The sequence below is a fragment of the Hibiscus syriacus genome, unplaced genomic scaffold (assembly GCF_006381635.1).
Source record: "Hibiscus syriacus cultivar Baekdansim isolate YM2019G1 unplaced genomic scaffold, ASM638163v2 tig00110503_pilon, whole genome shotgun sequence".
NCBI lineage: Eukaryota > Viridiplantae > Streptophyta > Magnoliopsida > Malvales > Malvaceae > Hibiscus > Hibiscus syriacus.
Window position 1 is genome coordinate 6,130,521 of NW_024062764.1, and position 20,850 is coordinate 6,151,370.

Consider the following 20,850-nt stretch of genomic DNA (forward strand, 5'->3'; position numbering starts at 1 on the left):
TGAGAACTCTCAATAAGCTCCATGTTTTGATTTCTTTGTTCTATAAATTCGAATTATAAATTATAACCATGTTATTATTATCGGATTTGTCCGATACAGATACGACTAACAATCTATGATCTTCGAACCTACGATGTAGTTAAAAAAGAAGCCAGTTCGAACGCATTCTGCAGGGAAACGAGACGAGAACAATGGTTAGATGAAATGAGTAGTGAATCATATGAAATTATTTTACTTGATTGCATTTGCAGTAAAGAGGCAGTAAGATTAGCAGTCTCCAGCGCCAAAGTCGCGATCACAGGCTGTAGCTTTGCGCCGACAAGAAGAACAAACAACGCATGAAGTCTACAAGAAGAAGACTGTTTGTTTTTAATGTCTGCAGACTGTAAAAATAAACTGAAATATAAATAAACTAATTTTTTAAACTTAAAAGAGTTTTGCAATACTGAAATTTAAATAATTTTAGTTTTACAATACTGAAATTTAAATAATTCATACAACTACAATAATAATTTTTTTAAATAAATCAATCTATATTTTGCATTAATTACTCAACAATTTCATCTCGTAGCTGAGTCATATATTTTCGATCCGCTGCAGAACCATGTCCTTCAGGCTCGTCTTCATCATCAACAACACGCACATTGGTATTTTGAAACTTTACATTGAGTTGATCATATTCATTAAAGAACTCATCGCTCAAATCCTCTTTTCTTATAAAATTATGAATTGCGAAACATGATATGGTCTTTGAAGAGGTTGGAAGAATTTTGAAGACACAAGGCCACGTATGCGTCAAAAAGAAGACGCGCAGACGTTTTCAGAGCTACTGTCTTCTAAAAAATAAACGGTCAACGAAGCTTAATGTCTACGCGTGGTCTACACGGAACAGACATAAAAACTTTAAAGATATTTTTTTAAAAAAACAAACAACAAGATTAGACCCTGTAACATAGACCGTAAATGCCAACAGAAAAAGGCAGAAGACTTCACAGCAATCGGAATGAGTGCTATCCAGAAAAACCGATTAGACCCTGTAAGAATGGAAAGTAGCCAATGAATCATGAGTCCAATGACTTCGCGCAACGACCTATAAAGTTCATGCAGGAAACAAGATTTACAATGTACGACACCTTTCTCGTTGAACAGCATAAAGGCGACTTCAAACCCCCAGAGCGGACCACTGCAAGATAAAGCAAAAAAAAGAGTATATAGAATAAAACAACCCCAGTAGGAGCAAAAAACAGACTTTTCGGGACAATTCGACATAGAAAACAATGAGAAAGTTCTTTATGAAAACATTACTTGCCTAACACCAACAATACGTTGAAATTCTTCCTCCATCGAACAAATCATATAGCTATGAAAATCTTACTTTGGCGTCAGGTTGTGATTCTGTCATGAATACAGAAAACAAAAGGTATAAACATTCATAAGTAATACATACAGGTACCTATAGCACTAATCATGCAGCTCAAAACTCAAAAGAATATCTTGCAATGGACAAAGAATTCATCATAACTTTGTGATTACATGGAAAATTTGATTGTTTTGTCAGACTGTAGTTAACACATACCATGATGAAGCCCTTACGGAGAGTCAAATAGTCGGCATGAGCGACCGAATACCCGGATTGCTGGGAAAACATTTCTGCAAGTTGAAAATATGAATTGAAGGCAATTATACAGATAACTGATCTGTTTTTCAAAGTGAACAAAGCAAGAAGAAATGCTTCATACCTGTCTCCCAGATAAGAATACGACTCCCGGTCCAAGTGTTCGATGTGTGGTTTATGAAAAAAGCTGTTTGTCTTTGCTCTTTCTGAAACAGGTAAATTACAATCATCATTCAATATCTAATAAAATTTTGAAAAAGAATTGTACTCAAAGGGTATGTGTCTAACATGGTGGAGGATCGTATCCCCATATCCGAACCTGTCGACGATATACCATCGAACATACCATTTAGTATATCGTGTTGACCCTTAGGAGCTTCATCCTCCCATGCTCTCCAACTATGAATCTACCAATGTAGCCCAGAAATACTTAACATGACAAAACTAGTATGTAGTACATACTTTAGCAGTATTTTACACTCAAAAGTCTAAACCTTCACAATTGCAAGTCACATTGTTAAGAAACTGTATGATACATGCGCGATTGCCATGACGAAAAATGAAGCGATGCAACTGCTCGAGACTTTCATACGAAATAATTGGCTCATGGTACTGAAGAACAGAATCGTTTCGAGATGTTAGATCGAGAACGAAAACAAAATAGCGAATGCAGATTCAATATAGAAATTTGTTACATGCCTCTTCATAGGAATTCCTGTACATGCCATTCAACATTCTCCTAAATAAGCGGAAATCAGAAGCCATCAAAAACTTACGCTCCTCGGAAGGATCATCATCATCATCTTCAAGTCGTTCGTTGATCTCGGACCTCGTACATGGTATAAAGGTATCATCGTAGAACTTCGACGGAACCTAAATATCGGCTATAATGCTCGAGGTTTCTGTTAGGAGTGATATGAAACCGAGCCGCATCAACTCTGACGACAAAAGATTGTCATTCAAACGCCAAATCGGAAAACAATCATCGGTTGCGTCGAAATATACGAGAAAGTACCTTGTTTCCGCCGCAAGCAGAGGTTTCCAATTAGTTTTCCTTAACCACCGAAAAAATTAGTACAAGATGTTATAAGAATGCCATTAACAAACAGTCCATAGACATAATTCCTAAACCCTAAACCTTAAATCATCAATTCGAAGCTAAGAACCGGTTTCTCACCTTGCTTAGGCGGGGAATCGAACGTTAGACTATCACCAATACCGCAACAAAAACAGTAGAACAGACCATGTTGGTGTTAATGCCAATGATCTCATTTCCTTATCATTCTTCACATCTTCTTCTACCATTTTTTAGTACAAGTGTACAACCCTAGTAAACCCTGCCTGGAAAATTTATTCCACTAAATCTTCAAAAACAATATGAACGCTAAAATCTGTTGGGAATTTATACGCTAAATAACTAAAGCACCGTCGACGTAAAATAAGACATGCACAAGAATACAAGATATGAGATTTTATGAGGCTTAGCCGATTCGGCTGTAAATCTTCAACACACTCTTAAACTACACAGCATATGAACACTTGAATCAGGAACAATTAAGGATGAAATTGAACTTACACAGACAAATTAAGGACCCAAAACTTTCAAGACAGTTAATCTTTCCAACCACTTCTTGTCACTCTCTCTCAAGTTGAACTTTCTTTGTAATAAATGTTCAACTTTTACACTTTAATCATCAGCACGCATGCGTTAACTTTCTTAAGATCCAAGGTTCGAATTTTAATATTTGAATAAAACAAACTGGGTTGAGAACTTAATGAGCTACGGAATTTCTGCTTCTTGGCTTCATGGAGAGGAGAAAATAGGTTAATTGTACATGCAGTCCCTTTACTCTGAACTTTTTAAATTTAGTCATTATGTTTTTATTTCAAGTGTAAACTATACGAGTAATCACTTTCATTTAAGTTTTGTATAATTTTTCTCACTGAATTAAAAAGAATATAATATTTGATCACTTTTGTTTTTATTTCATTAAGATGTGATCATATTCATTTTTATTTAATCAAGATGTGGTCAGTTATCTTATCGACTTTTAAATGTCTAGTCATTGAAAGTGAGGAAATTAAATAAAAGTGATCAAGTCTTAATTAAATAAAAACGAAAATGACCAAATATTATATATTTTTTAATTTAGTGAAAAATAATATGTATAACTAAAACGAAAGTGATTACTTATTTAGTTTATCTTATTTCAATGAAGATTAGTTTTTCTACTTGTCTTATTTAAAAATTAAAACTTAATCGATAATTTTTTGATGAAATTTTGTTAAAATAGAATATATGATTTTAAGATATTTAAAGTTTTTTTAGTTCAATTGGTAACAAATATTCAAATTTAACATAAGTCAATTAACAACTTTATTAGTTTAAATTTAATTTTCAAATCGATCAATACTAAATTTTAAGAAATAAAAGTAAATTAATTAAATTTTAAATTTTCAACGAATATGGGGTGGAATTTTTTTTGAACGGAAGCAACTAATTTTATTCAAAATAAGAAATATTCCAAATTACAATAAAGATTTACAATTAAAATCGTAAATTAAGCACATAATTAAGATAATTTCCTATAATCATTCAAACAAAACTAGTAACTTAAGATCATAAGGACCATATGAGGAAATATAAAAAATATAATAAAAAAACTCGAATAAAAATAGATACAAATAAATAATTATTATTTTTACATGCATAGTTTACATTAATAAAACATAAAAATACAATCGGAAATTTAAATATATATTATGATGAAGCAATTGGTGGGCTTCATTAAGATGGAAGTTGATCACAGATACCAAGTCAATTGAAGAACAACATTGGATGAATTACTCTCTAAAGTAACTTGAGACCAGGCGATTTTCACCGCAAGTCGAATGCCGTGTGTGATCACTTGCACCTCAAATAGTAGATGGTTGTTGGAAAAGTTGATAAATTAGTAATTTTGATGTATATTTTCTAAGGGTAATGGTGAAGATTTGAATAATAAATTTATTAATTCATATTTTATTCTATAAGATCTTTATAACATTATCTCATATGCTCAAAACAGTTGAGTGTGTAACATCCCAATTTAAGGGTTAAAATTTAAGAAATTATAAAGTGGTGAAATTAATTGGAATTTTGGAAGGAAATTAAGGATTAAATTGTAAAATTTCAAAGTTTACAGACCATTTTAATAAGTGCAAAAAGTTCAGTGGCTAAACTCATAGTTTAACCATTTTTCTTTACGAGAGAATTATAAACTCTCTCCCCGTGTTTTAGATGGCATTTTTCTAGTTTTTCTCTTCCCTCAACCCCTCTTTGAACTCCGATTTACTCATCGTCCGGCGTCCGATCGACGAACCGAAACCACCATCGTGTTCGTTGTCGATAGAGAAACAAAAACCCTCAAACCTTTCGTCGTGAATCATCGTCGTTCGTTGTTAATTTCATTCGGAAGTATCGTCGGTAATAACTCGATTTCAATTGGTTTTTCGTCGATTCACGACGATCCGATGATCCGTTTATGACACCTCCCGCACCATCGTGTTCCTTGCATTGTTCTGAGTCCGCCAGTGTCATCCTTGGTCTCCGTCGACGGCGGCGCGTGAGGAGGTGAAGCGGTCAAAGTTTCCGATTTGTTGAAATCGAGCTCTCCGCCGTTCAAAATTGTAAACCGAGCTTTGTAAGTATCTCGAAATTGCTCAAAATAATTTTTAGGAATTTTTCCGGGAATTTTCCGACACCATAGCACTGTTCACGCGCCGCCACTGCGCGTGGGGAAGAAAAAATGACTGGTTTGACCGGTTTTGGAGCTGTTTTAATCGGTTTGACCGGTTCCAACCCGACCCGTTTACCCGTTGACCGACCCGTTGACCGTTGACCAGTGGTGACCAAAACTTTGACGGGCTTTGACCGGGCATTAAACGACCTTTGACTTTGACCGAGTTTACCTATCCTGACATTTTTCGACGTTCCAAATCCGATTCTGCAGTCCGTTTTTTGAAATTCGGACTTGAAGGCCTTGAAATTGGCAGTCAAACCCGTTGACTTTGATTTTGACCAAAAATTCCAAATTTATGAAAAGTCATATTTTATGCTTTCGACGTTCTGAATCCGAATCCGAAGTCCGTTTCGCCAAATTCGAACCCGGTAAGCTATTTTTCACTGATTTATCATCTGATTCGATCCGTTTATCGTAATTAAGCTCCGATTTTGATATAATTTATGTTGATATGTATCTGAGGAATTATTGGAAGTTGAATTGAAGATCAAAGGCGTTCGAATGGAATTTTTATAGTCGATCAGTATTACACGGAAATCGAGGTAATACTTACTACCTCTTTATGCTTTATGGAACATGTGAATATTAGTAAATGCATGATTAAGATAATGTTGGTCTCATTTGTGTAGCTAATTAGTTTCTACACTCGATCTGAATATGGTAAAAGGGTTCAGTAATTGATTATGGTTCAGATGACTTTTATAAGAAATTGAGTAATTGTTAGAATTAAATTACAAGTTCTGTGCTTAGTGATAAAGAAATCAACCTGGATTTGTAACTTATAGTTTATTTCATCAAAGGTTAAATGTTAAAGGTACTTGGATGAGAAATTATGCGAATACTCCAATAGGATAAAATTACGAAAATACCCTTATGTTATAAAAAGATAAGATTTGACTATGGAATTTGGATAAGAGGTTTTTAAAGACATATTGATATGATGAAGCTACTGATGTGCATAAGAAATGCTAGTGTTGCTTGGAAAATTTGGATAACTGGTTTTTAATGCCAAAAAGGGTTTACGCAAGATGCTAAAAATTTGTTAAGGAATAATTTCAAGATCAGAGAATGTTCGGCAAAACAATTGACCATAGGATCTTTAAATTATAATTATTTTCGTTAAGAGCTAATATCGAAATTATCTGATTTGGAAATTATGAAAAGCCCCTGAGAGGTAAAATAGTCCGAGTTGACCCTGAATGAGAATGTACTTTGAGGATTTATACTTAACTCGATTAAGTAAGAATTTGATTGTTAAGATCGTGACTTAGTGCAGAAAATTCTTGATATTCCGTTGGTAAAAATCTGAGAAGGCACTTGACCCGAAAATATCTGAGTTACAAGTAAATACCCGAAGAACAATTTATCAGGGTGCTCTTTTATCAGAATTGTTCAAAGGGACTGAAATAGATGATAAATTGAAATTAAATAATAAGACATGATGGAAGGAAATGATTGAAATACATCGGATCTGTAAAATGACCAGAATACCCCTGTAATAGAAATGACCCAAGAATATCACCAAGCTCAGGAATGATGAGATATCCTTGAGCTCTGTAATGATTAGAATAAAACTGAACACCAAAATGACCAAAATACCCTTATGGCCTTTACTAAGTAAATATCGTGGATTAATTAAGTAATCCAAATAAGCATGGGTGTTTGACTACCTTTAAAAGTAATAGAACACAATTTAAGTGAGTAGATCAACCCTAAAGCTATATCAATACCTGAATGGCATAGATATTACTGGAATGCGTGTTCGTTTTCTCAAGTGTGACTCGATGATAAATTTTGGAAGTATTAAGCTTAGCTCAACTCTGGATCGCATTCAGTACTAAGAATTGGACGTTTGTTCGACAAATCAACTACGAAGACCAAATTGAATGGAACGGAAGTACAACATGTGTTTGAAATTTAGGAACGTTTGAATTACTCTGGAAAATCCCGAAGTAACTGGAATGGACATGACTGTTAAATGAACTAGGTAACCTCAATGATTGAGGATTAAGTAAGTAAATTGAACAAGTCTGGAAATTCTGATGAGTTTATAAGATGTACTCTCCTTATGGAACATGAACTACAAATCAAGCATGTCAATATTTCATGATATCGTGAAAGCTTGGAAATGAAATAAAGACCATTGGAAGATCTATTCAGCGGTGATTCTGAAGATGATCTATGGACAAGAATTTGTGGTATTAAAGAGTAAATACCCTGGAAGGAAAATGAATTGACCAGTCGACATAGATTATTAAGATTCTGAATCTTCGTTCTCAATTTGTTCGATTATCCGATCAATTGACATGGATTGTAAAGGATTATGAATACCTTCTGATTACGTACAACTTCTAAAAAATGTCCGAATAAGATATGATCCTGATAATTCACATTCTGAATAACTAATGATTTCGCCAGTTAATGAACTTTTCCAATAGTGATTCTAAATTCTGACATTTTATCGGTATACTGAAGATCCATGTTTCTATGCCTGCTAAGATTATCCAGTACCTCTGAATAACATATGTAAACTCTGGTGTGTTCCCTAATCATATAAATATTTTATCTGATTTTCGACTTGAATTCTGTTCTGATACATGACCTGAATTCTGTTCTGATTTATGATCTGGATTCTGTTCTGATATATGTTCTGAATTCTGTTTTGATTTCTGATATCTCCGTTTACGGACGGAAAATGTTTAATTGGGGGGGTTGTTGAAGGAAGTATTTCTGTAGGTTCCTCGGCTTTGTGCTCAGGGCCTTACAGGTTGTGTGTGTTGGGTGTATGGTTCTGGGGAACCTACACAAACAGATTGTGAAAGGATGGAGGTATATATATATATATGTTTTAAAAGATATGTATCTTTTTACTGGTTTTACGGGAACACACTAGAAAACCTATTCTGATCTCCTAAACTCAATCATCCAAAATATTTCTCTGAACTGAAAGCTCATTGTTCGTTACCATCTGAAATATCAGTAGGATCTCTGCTCAACATAAAAATCTGTAAATGTTTAGAAACAATAAGGAAATATATATTTATTTGTATATGCACGTTCATCAGCATCATCTGGTAGTTCTGTATTACTGAGCTTTTCAAAGCTCACTCTATTACTCACCATTGCAGGTTAAAAGAATTGAACCAATGCATCTATTGACTGCAGTAAGGAAGTTCTTCCTGCGTTGTTTGCAGAGTATGGTACATGTGATTAGGGGACATGTAATTGTATTTTGTTTTATATACGAGTCTGAAAATATGTTTTATTTCTACATACTGATAAATCATTATATAAGTTACATGTTTTAATAAAAGTTTTAAATTTTCCGCTATTTTTACAGTAGGTCGCTCCGGTGGCCCTAATGTGACACTCCAGATCGGATAGGGTTACCCGTATCGGTCTGAGGGGGTTATAGAGTGATGAATTAGATATCCATGTTCAAAGTATGATACTTGTAAATTGTGTTGTGTAAGAAAAATATAAAACTAATATCCCACATTAGTATGACAAGAAGCATGAGATTGATTTATATACACCAACTCACTTATTAACATTTTAGTGACATGAGTTGAAATTGTGCCTCACACGCAAGTGTAAGGGTACAAATCCAAGTTCGTCAAATCCATTGGGTTGGGGACGCACCTCCATGATGTGGACAATGTGATTGTTCGAATCAGTCGGGCCCTCCAAGAACCTACAAATATATACTCATTATGAATAATTAAATATTCAAAATTAAATTAAGTTATAAAAAAATATTCTAAATTAACATGACTAACGCGCCCTCAATGGTTAAGAAACTTATTATTACATGTTAAGGTTTCGAGTTCGAGCACCACAAATGCTAAATGTATGAACATTCATTGTTAAATGATTAAGAATATTTGAACATACATTGTCTTATATTTACCCTAAATATATCATAAAAAATATTCTAAATTAAAAGATATTATATAATTATTTCTTTTAATTCAAATATTAATATGGTATATATGTCAGTTCACGAATATATATTCGAATAAATATAATATTAATTGATTTATACAGTTATGCTACTGTAAACCTTCCAGATTAAAAATAATTCAAAAGAAATCTTTTAATTTTTAATTTTTTAGTTTTTAATGATAAGCTCAAACAAACTATAGTTCATGATTTTACAGTTACACTATTATATGTGTACACTGGTTATCTTGTTATTATATTTCGAAAAATAAACGACCAAAAATCTCAAACATCGGCACTTGAATCGTTCGAACAGAGATATAAAGCTTCATAGTGAACCCAATTTGATTTTATCGTCTTGATAATTACTTGCAATCTTCCCAAATATGTCATGTTAAATTGTGATAAAATAGATTTCAACTCACATTCAATGTCTCTCGATGTGCTATAATGTTCTATCATTATTCTATTAAGAATAAAACCTTTATTAGTGTTGGCGTTGCTTATCGTTCATTATTGATAGTGGTGTTTATTACACATTCTTTTTCGAGTTATCGGAATATTATTATTTTTTGGTCGACAAAATATTTATTATTATTAATAAGGAACTCAATTGTGAGGCTCATTAAAATCCTCCTTTCCCTAAATAGATGAAAAGAGTATTCACAAGGGAAAAATATAACACTGCAACAAGCAACTCATGAAAACACGAACAAATCTAGACAAGTATTGGATTATTTTTTTTTTAAAAAAAGCAAGTACTTGTATTCAATAAACAAAGAGAAAATAAAATAAAAGTTCAATATGAAAGAATCGATACAAAGGTTCAAAACAATATAAAGATGATGACAGTTAAATAAACGTTAATTTAAGAGATGAAATTATAAAAAAATGAAAAAGGATTTTATAAAATATCAGGGAAAAGCTAAGATTAAATACTGGGAGGAGCAAATATGCTTTATAATAAAATAACAAAGGTGGAAAGCAACTTCCCTCTCATCGGCTAGCAGAATAACATTAGTCAAATCGGTACTCACGACCATTCCATACTATACCTGCCAAAAGGTGTCTGCGATGAAATTGAAAGACTAATCAAAGGCTTCATTTGGGGCAAAACCCAGGACAAAAGAGGAGTGCACCTTGTTAACTGGGAAACGCTATGCTTACCCATCAAAGGAGGACAGGGTTTAAAGCACCTTCAAGTGCAAAACCAGGCATTCATTATGAAATTGGCGCATAAATTCATTGCTCGGCCAGAGCTACTATGGGTCCAAACCTTACGAGGAAAATATAAAATTGAGGAACAAATTCCCAACCCACTACCGAAACGAAATGATTCACACCTTTAGAGAGCCCTACATACCATATGGCCGGATTTTATATCAAACATCTCTTGGAATGTAGGCAATGGCGAATCTGTGAAGTTCTGGAATGACAATTGGCTCCGAAATCTAGGACCCCTTCGAAATTACTGTTCTAATTCCAATGATCTTAACAATAATCCCTCTACTGTAAGTGAACTAGTTACTGAGGAGAAAACCTGGAACTGGAACATTTTAATGACGCTATTTCCCGATAAAATCCTACGAGCACTTGAAACTTTCCCTCCGCCAATTAGTTCCAGAATGAGGGATTCACCATGATGGAATAAAGCTGAAGATTGCAGCTTCTTGGTAAGGTTTGCTTGCAAGGCCTTAACATTGGATACTGCATATCAAGGAGACAGAATATGGGATATTATCTCTAAAATCCCAATCTTGCCTAGAATAAAATCGTTCCTATGACCTCTGTGCAAGGATCGTCTCCTCACTAATGCAGAACAAACCAGACGACATATGGCTATGGATACGAGCTGTGACATCTGTGGATTCATACTAGAAGATACCAACCATGTAAACCAAACGACATATGGCTATGGATGTGAGCTGTGACATCTGTTGCAATGCCCTGAAACACGAGTCAGTAGTTTGGGTCAACCTGAGACCTTTAAGTCAATTCAATTAGACTTCCCAAGATAGTTGGACCAATTTATATAGGTATTGGGCTTAAGTAAGGCCTAAGAGTTAAGGGTAAGTGATGATTTTAAGTAGAGGTAAAAAGGAAAGGGACCAAAAATGTAGTTTACCCATAGTTGGTTTTAAAGGTTATAAACCCCCTCATTTAGCTAGATTTCACGGGAACCTTCCACCAAAAATATGTCCCATCTTTCCTCTTCTCTTCTTATTTCTTCTTCATTTCTAAGAGAAAACAAAAAGATAGAAGTTTCTTGAATCCCAAACCTAGTTTGAAGAAACCAAGGTAAGAATCATATCCCTCGTCCCTTAAGCTTCATTTCAAACCTTTAATCTTTAATTTTGGGTAAGATTTTAGAAAATGGATTTTTGGGAGTTGAGAGAAATCAAGTGTTTTAAGCTTGTTTTTGGGTAGATTTGAGTTGTAGGAGTTGTATGTAAGCTTAATCTAACCTCTAGTTGAGTAGTAATCCATTTCCTTGCTTGGTTTAGTTAAAGAGGTGAAAAAGAGTTTCAAAGCAAAGGATGAAGGTAAGGTGAATCCTAGTTGACTCAAGAGGAATTTAGCAACTAAGAAGGCCAAGTAACACACTTACAGTTTCCTCGTATCAGTTGTAGATCATTAGAAATGAGCTTTAACTAGAAAGTTAAGAGTTTAGCTTGAGAATTATTATTGAAGCTTGTTTAGTTTAATGGTAGATTACATGATTTATGTTATAATCATGATATAAAGTCTTATTTATACTCCTTGTAATCACATAAGACTTTAAAGAATGTTTGGAGACCTCACTAGGGTCTTTGTGATTAAAATATAACATTTTTTTTATATGTTTTATGACTTCTGCAGGTAGAGTATCGATACTATAGAGATAATATCGATACTTGTTCTTTGTTTTGGGCAATTTCATGAGTTTTTGGGTCATAGTTTTGAAAACCCCAGAAAGTTTTGAAATTGGGCGAACAAAATGTTTAAAAGTATCGATATTTATATAAAGTATCAAAACTTTTACAGGAGTATCGATAGTCTTGGGCTAATATCGATACTTTCAGTATATTTTGGTCAAAACGTTGCCTGAGAGGCCCTAGACCTATAGTATGACCATAAATGGGATCGAATAGGTGTAAAACACTAGAATAAGTTCTATAGAAGGTGTTTAAAGTTGGCTTAAAATGGATGAAATAGCTATAGGGATATTGATACCTTAGGTAGGGTATCGATATCACCGAGAGGGTATTGATACTATAAGGTCATTATCGATACAAAGGGTATGGTTTGAGCTTTAAAGCACGAGTAAGTGTAGAGGCAAGCGCGATATTGTAACGTTAATGTTGATACCAAGGTTGAGAATTAGGCTTTAAGTCAAGAGAAAGTATATATGTAAGTGAGATTTCCCAAAAGCTTATAAATACTCTCAAATTAGACTACAAGTAAGAACATTGATTAATGTTTAATTCAATCGTAGAAACGAGAATAAAGTAGGATCAAATAAGACTAGCGTTGTTTGAATGCTCGAGAAAATGACCAGGACACCCGAGTTCCTTTAGAAAAGATAGCAAAGTCGAAAGTATATATTCAGTCCAGAAATATCCTTAGGGACTGCGCAAGGCACTTTAAGCTGACTAGTTTGGGCGCAAGGTCCGATACTCAAGGAGTAGGCTAGTCGAGAGTGTGGTGTCCGATGTAGAGATTCTGGGGACCAAATTCTTGGTAGACTAGAGGGGTGTGTGAGCTCCGAGATGCAAAACCCTCAGCCGCACCATAATGTCTACCATAGAGTAGAGAGTGAGTACACAAGTATACTCACTAAAACAAAACATAACAGATCAAATCAGTAGACCATATAGTAACAAACTTGATAGCTTGAGCATTTCAGTGTTGTACAATTAGTATGATTTAGCTGTTAGTGTGGTACTGAGCTAGTTAGTTCAGCCTTCGGATGTTTCCTTTGGCATGTTAGTATATCAACCGTTTTGAGAAGATTTATAGTGACCAAGGTCCAAATCAACTGCAGAGCAGAGTACATCATCCAGATTCTTAAAGTGCATGTATATTCATAAAACCAGTTGTAAAGTCAGTTATGAGTGAGTCTATATATTTTTTTAAAAGTATTTATTTATTTTGAGATCTCTCTGACGTAAAAAGTTTTTATTATATTATTTTATGGTTGGTTTTTATTAAAATGGTTACCTTAAAGTCAGAGAAGTATAAGAGAAAAAGATGGTCAGCCACTCCGGTGGTTTTGTGTGGCATCCGGATTGGGCAACTATGTGTCGTAGTAGTTTAGGGTGTTACATATGTGGATTCATACTAGAAGATACCAACCATGTATTGAGACACTTCCCAGTAGTTGCATCAACATAAGAACAACTTATACCGCTAGATGTCACAACCAACCCTTCGAGGGGAAAACTGACTAGTTGCAACGAAGGGGTTTTTGAAATGATTTTGAAATGAAATATTTGGAGTCACCACCCATCATTTTTATGATGCGATTGGAACACCAAAAATCGGGTAATTTTAATAAAACATTTTATTTTATCAAAAAATGCCAAATGTGGGTATGCAAAAACTAGAAATCAGGTTTTGGAGTCGGTTACTCGTGGGGAAGGATTAGCACCCCACATCACCCAGAAATTAATACCTTGTCGATTATCTTATATTTAAAAAATTAGATATTTTAAGTTTGAGATTTTATTTAATTTTAAAATTTATTATGGATGCAATGTTTAGAAAATGGTGTCAGTTTAAAAAACATGATATGAGGTTTCGAAAAAGATATTGACCTATTTCGGGAATTACTAGTAGTCACCCCTGAACATACACAAAGGATATACTATTAACTCCCTAATAAGTGAACATTTCCTTATCTTTTTGAAATCAAATGCAATCACGCAACTGATTATTTGAACCTAATTACTAGGTGAATTAATTACGACTTTCATAATTTAAAGTGTCAAATTATGAAATTTAGAAAACCTAAAGAACTAGACCTAAAAATTGAGTCTCTAATATTAACCCTAATTGATTTTAACTAATTATTACATCAAATAATTGAAATGGTCCTCCGGGCATGTTAAATGCGGAAGCCAATTCAGATTACTCATTAAATTAAATGACTAAATTGAAACCTATCCTAAAGTGGATGCCCTAATTAATAACCTAATTATTTATGTAAAATGAATATCTAATTAAAAAAGTTCAAGGACTAAATTGTGAAGAATCTAAAATTTAGGCTCCAATCATTCACCTAATTAGTTATGTTAAAAGAGTATCCAATTAAAAAATTTCAAGGACTAAATTATGAAGAATCTATGTTAAGGTTGTAATTATTATTATTATTATTAATTATTGAATTGAATAATTGAAATGTACCTTAGTCCATTTTAATACGAGAGCCAATTTAAATTATCGTCCAAATTAGAGGATTAAATTGAAATCTATTCTAAAGTAAAGGCTCTAATTAATAACCTAATTATTTATGTTAAGATAAACATCTAATTAAAAGTTCAAGGAATAAATAGTGAAAAGTATAAATTTAAAGTTCTAATTATTAACCCTAATTGATTATTTAACCAATTATCGAAATCAAATAGTCGGAATAGTCCCTCGAGTATGTTAATGTGAGGGCCAATTCATATTACTCCCGAAATTTAAAGACTAAAATGTGAGATATCTAAATCTAGGAGTTAACCTTGAAAAAAATTAAAACTAAAAAATTAACCTTAAAATCTAATAAATAAAAGAAAAAAATAAATTGAAAATAAATTCAAAGTATTACATGAATAAAATTATTTAAAAGTACTAAAATTAACAATACAAATTCAAATATAAAAAAACTAATTAGCAATTTACAAATTGAAGGGATTTTATTAAACTAAATTAATATTAGGGTTAATTAATTACAATTAATCTAGGGACTAAATTTAAAAAAAGAATAGTTCAGGGACTAAATTCAAATCTAATTATACCATTTTCAAGATAATGAAAAATTAGAAATAAATTTAAATTAAACTTGAAAAATATGAAATTATAATAATGATCTAAATGCAAAAACATGCCTAATTAAAGGGACTAAAGCATGAATTTTTCATTTTAATGAGCCTAAATACACTAACAATTAAAAAATGAAAAATTGTGAAATTAGGACATTGTAATTAAGAAAATAACGAAAAGGGCATTATATGTGATTAAAACGTAAATAAACGGCTAAATTTTAGTGGCTTAAAGGTAATTAACCCTAAAAGTTATAATATTTATACAAACTTATTGTTTCTAAACCTAATTGTCGCCTCCTTTTGTTTCTTCTAAAGGAAAACCCTAAGGGTTCGTTTGGTTCACGGAATGTAAGATTATCAGTGGGAATAAAAGATTACTAGGGAATATGATTACTGTGAATGTTGTATTTTATGTTTGGTTGGTTTAGCAGAAATGTAAGATTACCGTGTTTGGTTAAAGGAATGAAAGATTATTGGAATGTATATTTACCAAATTGTCCTTATTATATATTTGTATAATATTACAAGTTGTAAAATATTTATAAATTTTCTTTAAAAAATTAAATTCATAATATTTATATAATTTTTTTACAAAATTAAAAATATAAAAAAGGTTTAATGAAAGGGTAAAATTTTATTTTAACCCCTGAACTTCATATAAAATTTTAATTATATATATTTTTTTTGTAAATCTAAAATAATTTAATGATAAATTTGTAGTTTAACTTTCGTAGAATTTTTATTATTCAATTACAGAATAATGATATTTTTGAAAAAAAATAAAAATTTAAGGGCATTTTAGGTAAACAATACCTAAGGGAATGGATGTAATGACATTCCCGATAATATACCCCAAAAAATCCACTATTGGTAATAAAATATTACCTGGAATGACATTCCCCGGGAATGACATTCCCTGCCAAACTAAACGGGGGAATGTGGATTCCATTCCCGAGGGAATCCCACATTCCCCAATCGAAACGCCGTCTAAGGGTGCGTTTGATTCACGGAATGTAAGATTATCAATGAGAATGTAAGATTACCGGGGAATATGATTATTGAGAATGTTGTATTTTGTATTTGGTTGGCTTAGCAGGAATATAAGATTACCGTATTTGGTTAAAGAAATAAAAGATTATTGGAATGTATATTTAATCAAATTATCTTTATTATATATTTATTTTTTTAACAAGTTAAAAAATATTTATATATTTTCTTTAAAAAATTTAAATTCATAAAATTTATATAATTTTTTTTTACAAAATTGAAAATATAAAATGATTTAATAAAAAGGTAAAATTTATTTTAACCCCTTAACTTCATATAATATTTTAATTATAATTTATTTGTAAATCTAAATAGTTTAAGAATAAATTTATAATTTAATTTTCGTAGAATTTTTATTATTCAATTACAAAAAAAAAGATATTTTTAAAAAAAAATTAAAGAAAAAAAGATATTTTTAAAAAAAAATTAAAGACATTTTAGTCCAAAATACTGGTAATCCAATAATACCTAAAGAAAAAGAGATAATAACATTCACGGTAATATATCTAAAAAAAAGTTACTATTTATAATCTTATATTACCGGAAATGAAATTTGTGAACCAACTAAACAGTACTTTACTTTCCGACACCGCGCATGGTGATCGGACCGATGTCAAAACCAACTAAAACAAATTCTCTCTTTTCCTTTCTAAACCCAAATCAAAGCCTAGAATACTCACATCTCCTCCCTAACTCGTCCAACAACTCTCGGCCGCTTATTCCTTGGAAAACCGATGCCGTGCTCACCATCGACAACCGCCAACGGTGGCCGATTAAAACCTAAATCGAACCTAAAACAACCTAGGGCAGAACCCAAACCCCACCTTTTGTTTGCAATCCCAAAATGAAACCTAGATCTAGGATAACCCTTCTTTAACCGACCAAAATGGCCTTCGATGCTTCAGCTTCTTCTCCCGATGATCCCAATTCCGACGAGACTCGACGCTCAGGTAAACAAACACTCCTCCTTTTCCTAGTTTTGTTTCGAAAGAAATTGCAAATGAGGTAAGAAAAAATTGCTACAAAAATATATATATGAAAAAAAGAGAAACCTTCAAAAATAAATCTGCTGTATTGCTTTCGTAAAAAGATGAAAGAGAAAAGAATGCTCGTCGTATTCTTTCGAAAATGGGTTCCTTGTTACATTACTTGGTATTTCTCCAAAAATCTGGTGAGAGAGTCCCCTTAAAGATCTCAATCTTGGGTTTTTATAACCCTTCATTTTTTTTACAGACTTCCATAGTGAAATTTTTTAAAAAGGACCGATCTGTTTTTTTTTGGCCTTGCATGTCACGTTGACGAGGGATTCCTACTGACTTGGTGAGCTGGAGGCTCTTGAACTCAGGACAGCTGTGTATGCGTGGAAGTTGCTAGAAGGGAAACCAGGGGAGCTGGCATGAGGCGGCGGTTTTGCTTGAACTGGCTAGGGTTACACAGTTGTTGTAACTATTTGGGTTCATTTGGGGCAAATATGTGATTGGGTTAAATGTATTGGGTTTGAATAGTTGGATTAATTGGGAAATGAATATGGTTTGTAAATGATGGACTGGGCATTTGAACTTAATGGACTGATTTGGTCTTTAGGGATTTGGGCTTATGAGATCTTGGCACAAACTGTCAAAGAAATTGTTTGAACCATGTTTCGTTTTTAGCTTCGTTCCCCACATTTACAATAATTGAAGTCCAACACTGGACCCACATTTGAATAACGCCGAATTAGTCCTTCAACGTTCATGCTTAATTTGAAAACCGTCACTTCTCATATATTAATTCCTTAACACCATCGGAACATCTTGGAAATTACCTCACCAATAATTGCTTCCAATTCAGGCTAAATTAACTGGACAGAATTAGGGTACAACACCAGATAAACTCAGTACATTTCTTCATGGCAATATACGGACTTGATGTTAGAGTTTGACTCGAATTCAAAGTGATACAAATTAATATTTAAATTTGTGAAAGTAAGAATCCTAGTTTGATTAAAATTATATAATTTCATTAAAGTAGATATCTACTTTATTTAGTTTTCTTTTGTAATCAAATATCTATCCCTATAATTATATACCAAGGGTAAAGAGTTAGATATTAAGTTTTTTCTTTCACCAAAATCCTCTTGTAGTTTATTCATTCATATTAGTGAAATTCTTCTCTTCTGATTATGGTTTTTTCCCTTTTGGGGTTTTCATGTAAAATCTTGGTGTTCTTTTTCCCCTTTTTTTGATCATGTTTATTTGTTTTCCAATAATCGTTCCGATATTATGACAAATTAGTATTAGAGCTTCAGGTTCAAGATTATGACAATAATAAAGTATTATATTTCGATGTTGGATCGAAACACCATGTTCTCTTTGTGGCATGTGAAGATTCAGAATGTCCTTGTACAATTAAACTTATATGATGCATTGAAATAGTTTGATAATGAGACATCGTCAGATTGGATGAACGAAGAAAAGCGAATGGATTGTAAAGCCCTATCTCAGATCCTTTTACACTTATCAAATCAAGTTTTATAGGAGGTGTTGAAAGAAAAAAAAAATGACTGATTCTTTGTGGTCGAAATTGGAGCAACTATGCATGCAGAAATCGTTAACCAGTAAGTTGCACTTAAAGAAACGTCTTTATTCGCTCAAGTTGGTGGAATGTTCATCTCTTGAAATGCACCTAACTGCATTCAAGGAAACAATCTCTGATCTAGAGACTTTAGAAGTGAAGTATGATCAAGAAGATTTAGGGTTGGTCCTCTTGTGTTCACTGCCTCATTTCTACTCATCTTTTAGAGACACAATTTTGTGCAGTTGTGAAACACTCACTCTTGAGGAATAATACAATGGCCTGCACTTGTTTAATAAGATGAAGCATCTTGTGGTACATGGATCGACTAGCTTAGACCATGAAAGAAAAGGCGAGCGTTCTTCTTGTAATGAAGGGAGGGGCATATCAAAATCTTCTAACCAAGGTAAAACCTTGTCACTTTTGCAAAAAGAAAGGTAATGTTAAATCGAACTGTTACAAGTTACAAAATAAAATTAAGAGAGAAGCTAAAGAGAAAAACTCCGAAAAATCTAGTGAGGTTGTTCTAGTAGAGGAGTGTGATGACAGATAACTCCTAGTTGCGGCTGTAGACAACTCTATAACAAGTGATGAGTGAATACTTGCCTTTGGTAGTAGTTTTCATATGACTCCTAATCTTGACTGGTTTGCCACATATAAAGTTGTATCTACATGTGATGTATTTTTGGGAAATAATGTCTCTTGTAAAGTCACAGGTATTGGCACAATCAAGATTAAGATGTTTGATATGATTGCTTGAACACTTGATAATGTGATATATGTTCCAGATTTGAGTAGAAATCTAATTTTGTTAGGTACCCTTGATTCAAAAGGGTACAAATTCTCCAGTGAGGGTAGAACTATGAAGATTTGCAAGGACTCTATTGTTGTGATAAAATGGTAAAGAAAGACTGCCAAGTTTTATGTTCTATAGGTTTCAACAATTTTAGATAATACAGCTGATGTTTCATCTCCCATGTTAATAACGTTGTTATTGGTAAAAACGTCTTGACTAAATCTAGCAAAAGAAAACTTTTTGTTGAACAAGATAATCACAGACATAACAATTATGTGAAGCAGAAAAGAGTTCAAATTCGTGGGCATAACGAATTTGAAGATAGAATTATCATTGATGATTGGGATTTTATTGTATATGATATTTCCCATTGTGATACATTTATGAGCAAAGTTGGCACTTATGATAATGATGTCGATGTGAAGGCTAAATCCAACCATAAAAAAGCTTGGATTCGATCGGTATCCATTGTTGAAGACTACCCCTTTGACGGGTGTTGTGGAAGAGGTGAAGAACTTGTTCGTTAAAGTGAAGACTCACTTTTTTGTTGAATTTGAGTGTCTCATCGAATTTGAGTGTTTTTATCTCGAAACCTTCACACTTTCAAAATTCACGTCAATGTGAAGATTTATTAGTGTTTGACTCAAATTCAAAGTGGCACAAATTAACATTTAAATTTGGTAAAGTAAGAATCCTAGTTTGATTAAAAGTAGATAACTTTATTAAAGTAGATTTATACTTTATTTAATTTTTCTTTGCAATCAAGTATCTATTTATATCTATCCATATAAATAGATACTAAGGTAAAGGGTTAGATATTAAGTTTTTTATTTCATCAAAATCCTCTTGTATTTTATTCGTTCATATTAGTGGAATTCTTCTCCTCTGCTCATGGTGTTTCCCTTTTGGATTTTCCACGTAAAATCTTAGTGTTATTTTTTCCTTTTTCGATCATGTTTATTTGTTTGCCAATAATCATTCCGATATTATAACACCTGGCTATATCAGAACTTGACCTGGTTAAATGCAACATCGCTAATGATTAAACAATGGAACCACCTTTTTAGCACCATCTTATTGAGCCTGTGGGAAAAACAAAACAAATCC

General features: G+C 32.7%; 1 pseudogene; it reads right to left on the reverse strand.

Moving 5' to 3' along the window:
• Positions 1 to 128: 128 nt before the first annotated feature.
• On the reverse strand, positions 129 to 2,920 carry LOC120129789 (annotated as a pseudogene).
• Positions 2,921 to 20,850: the final 17,930 nt, after the last annotated feature.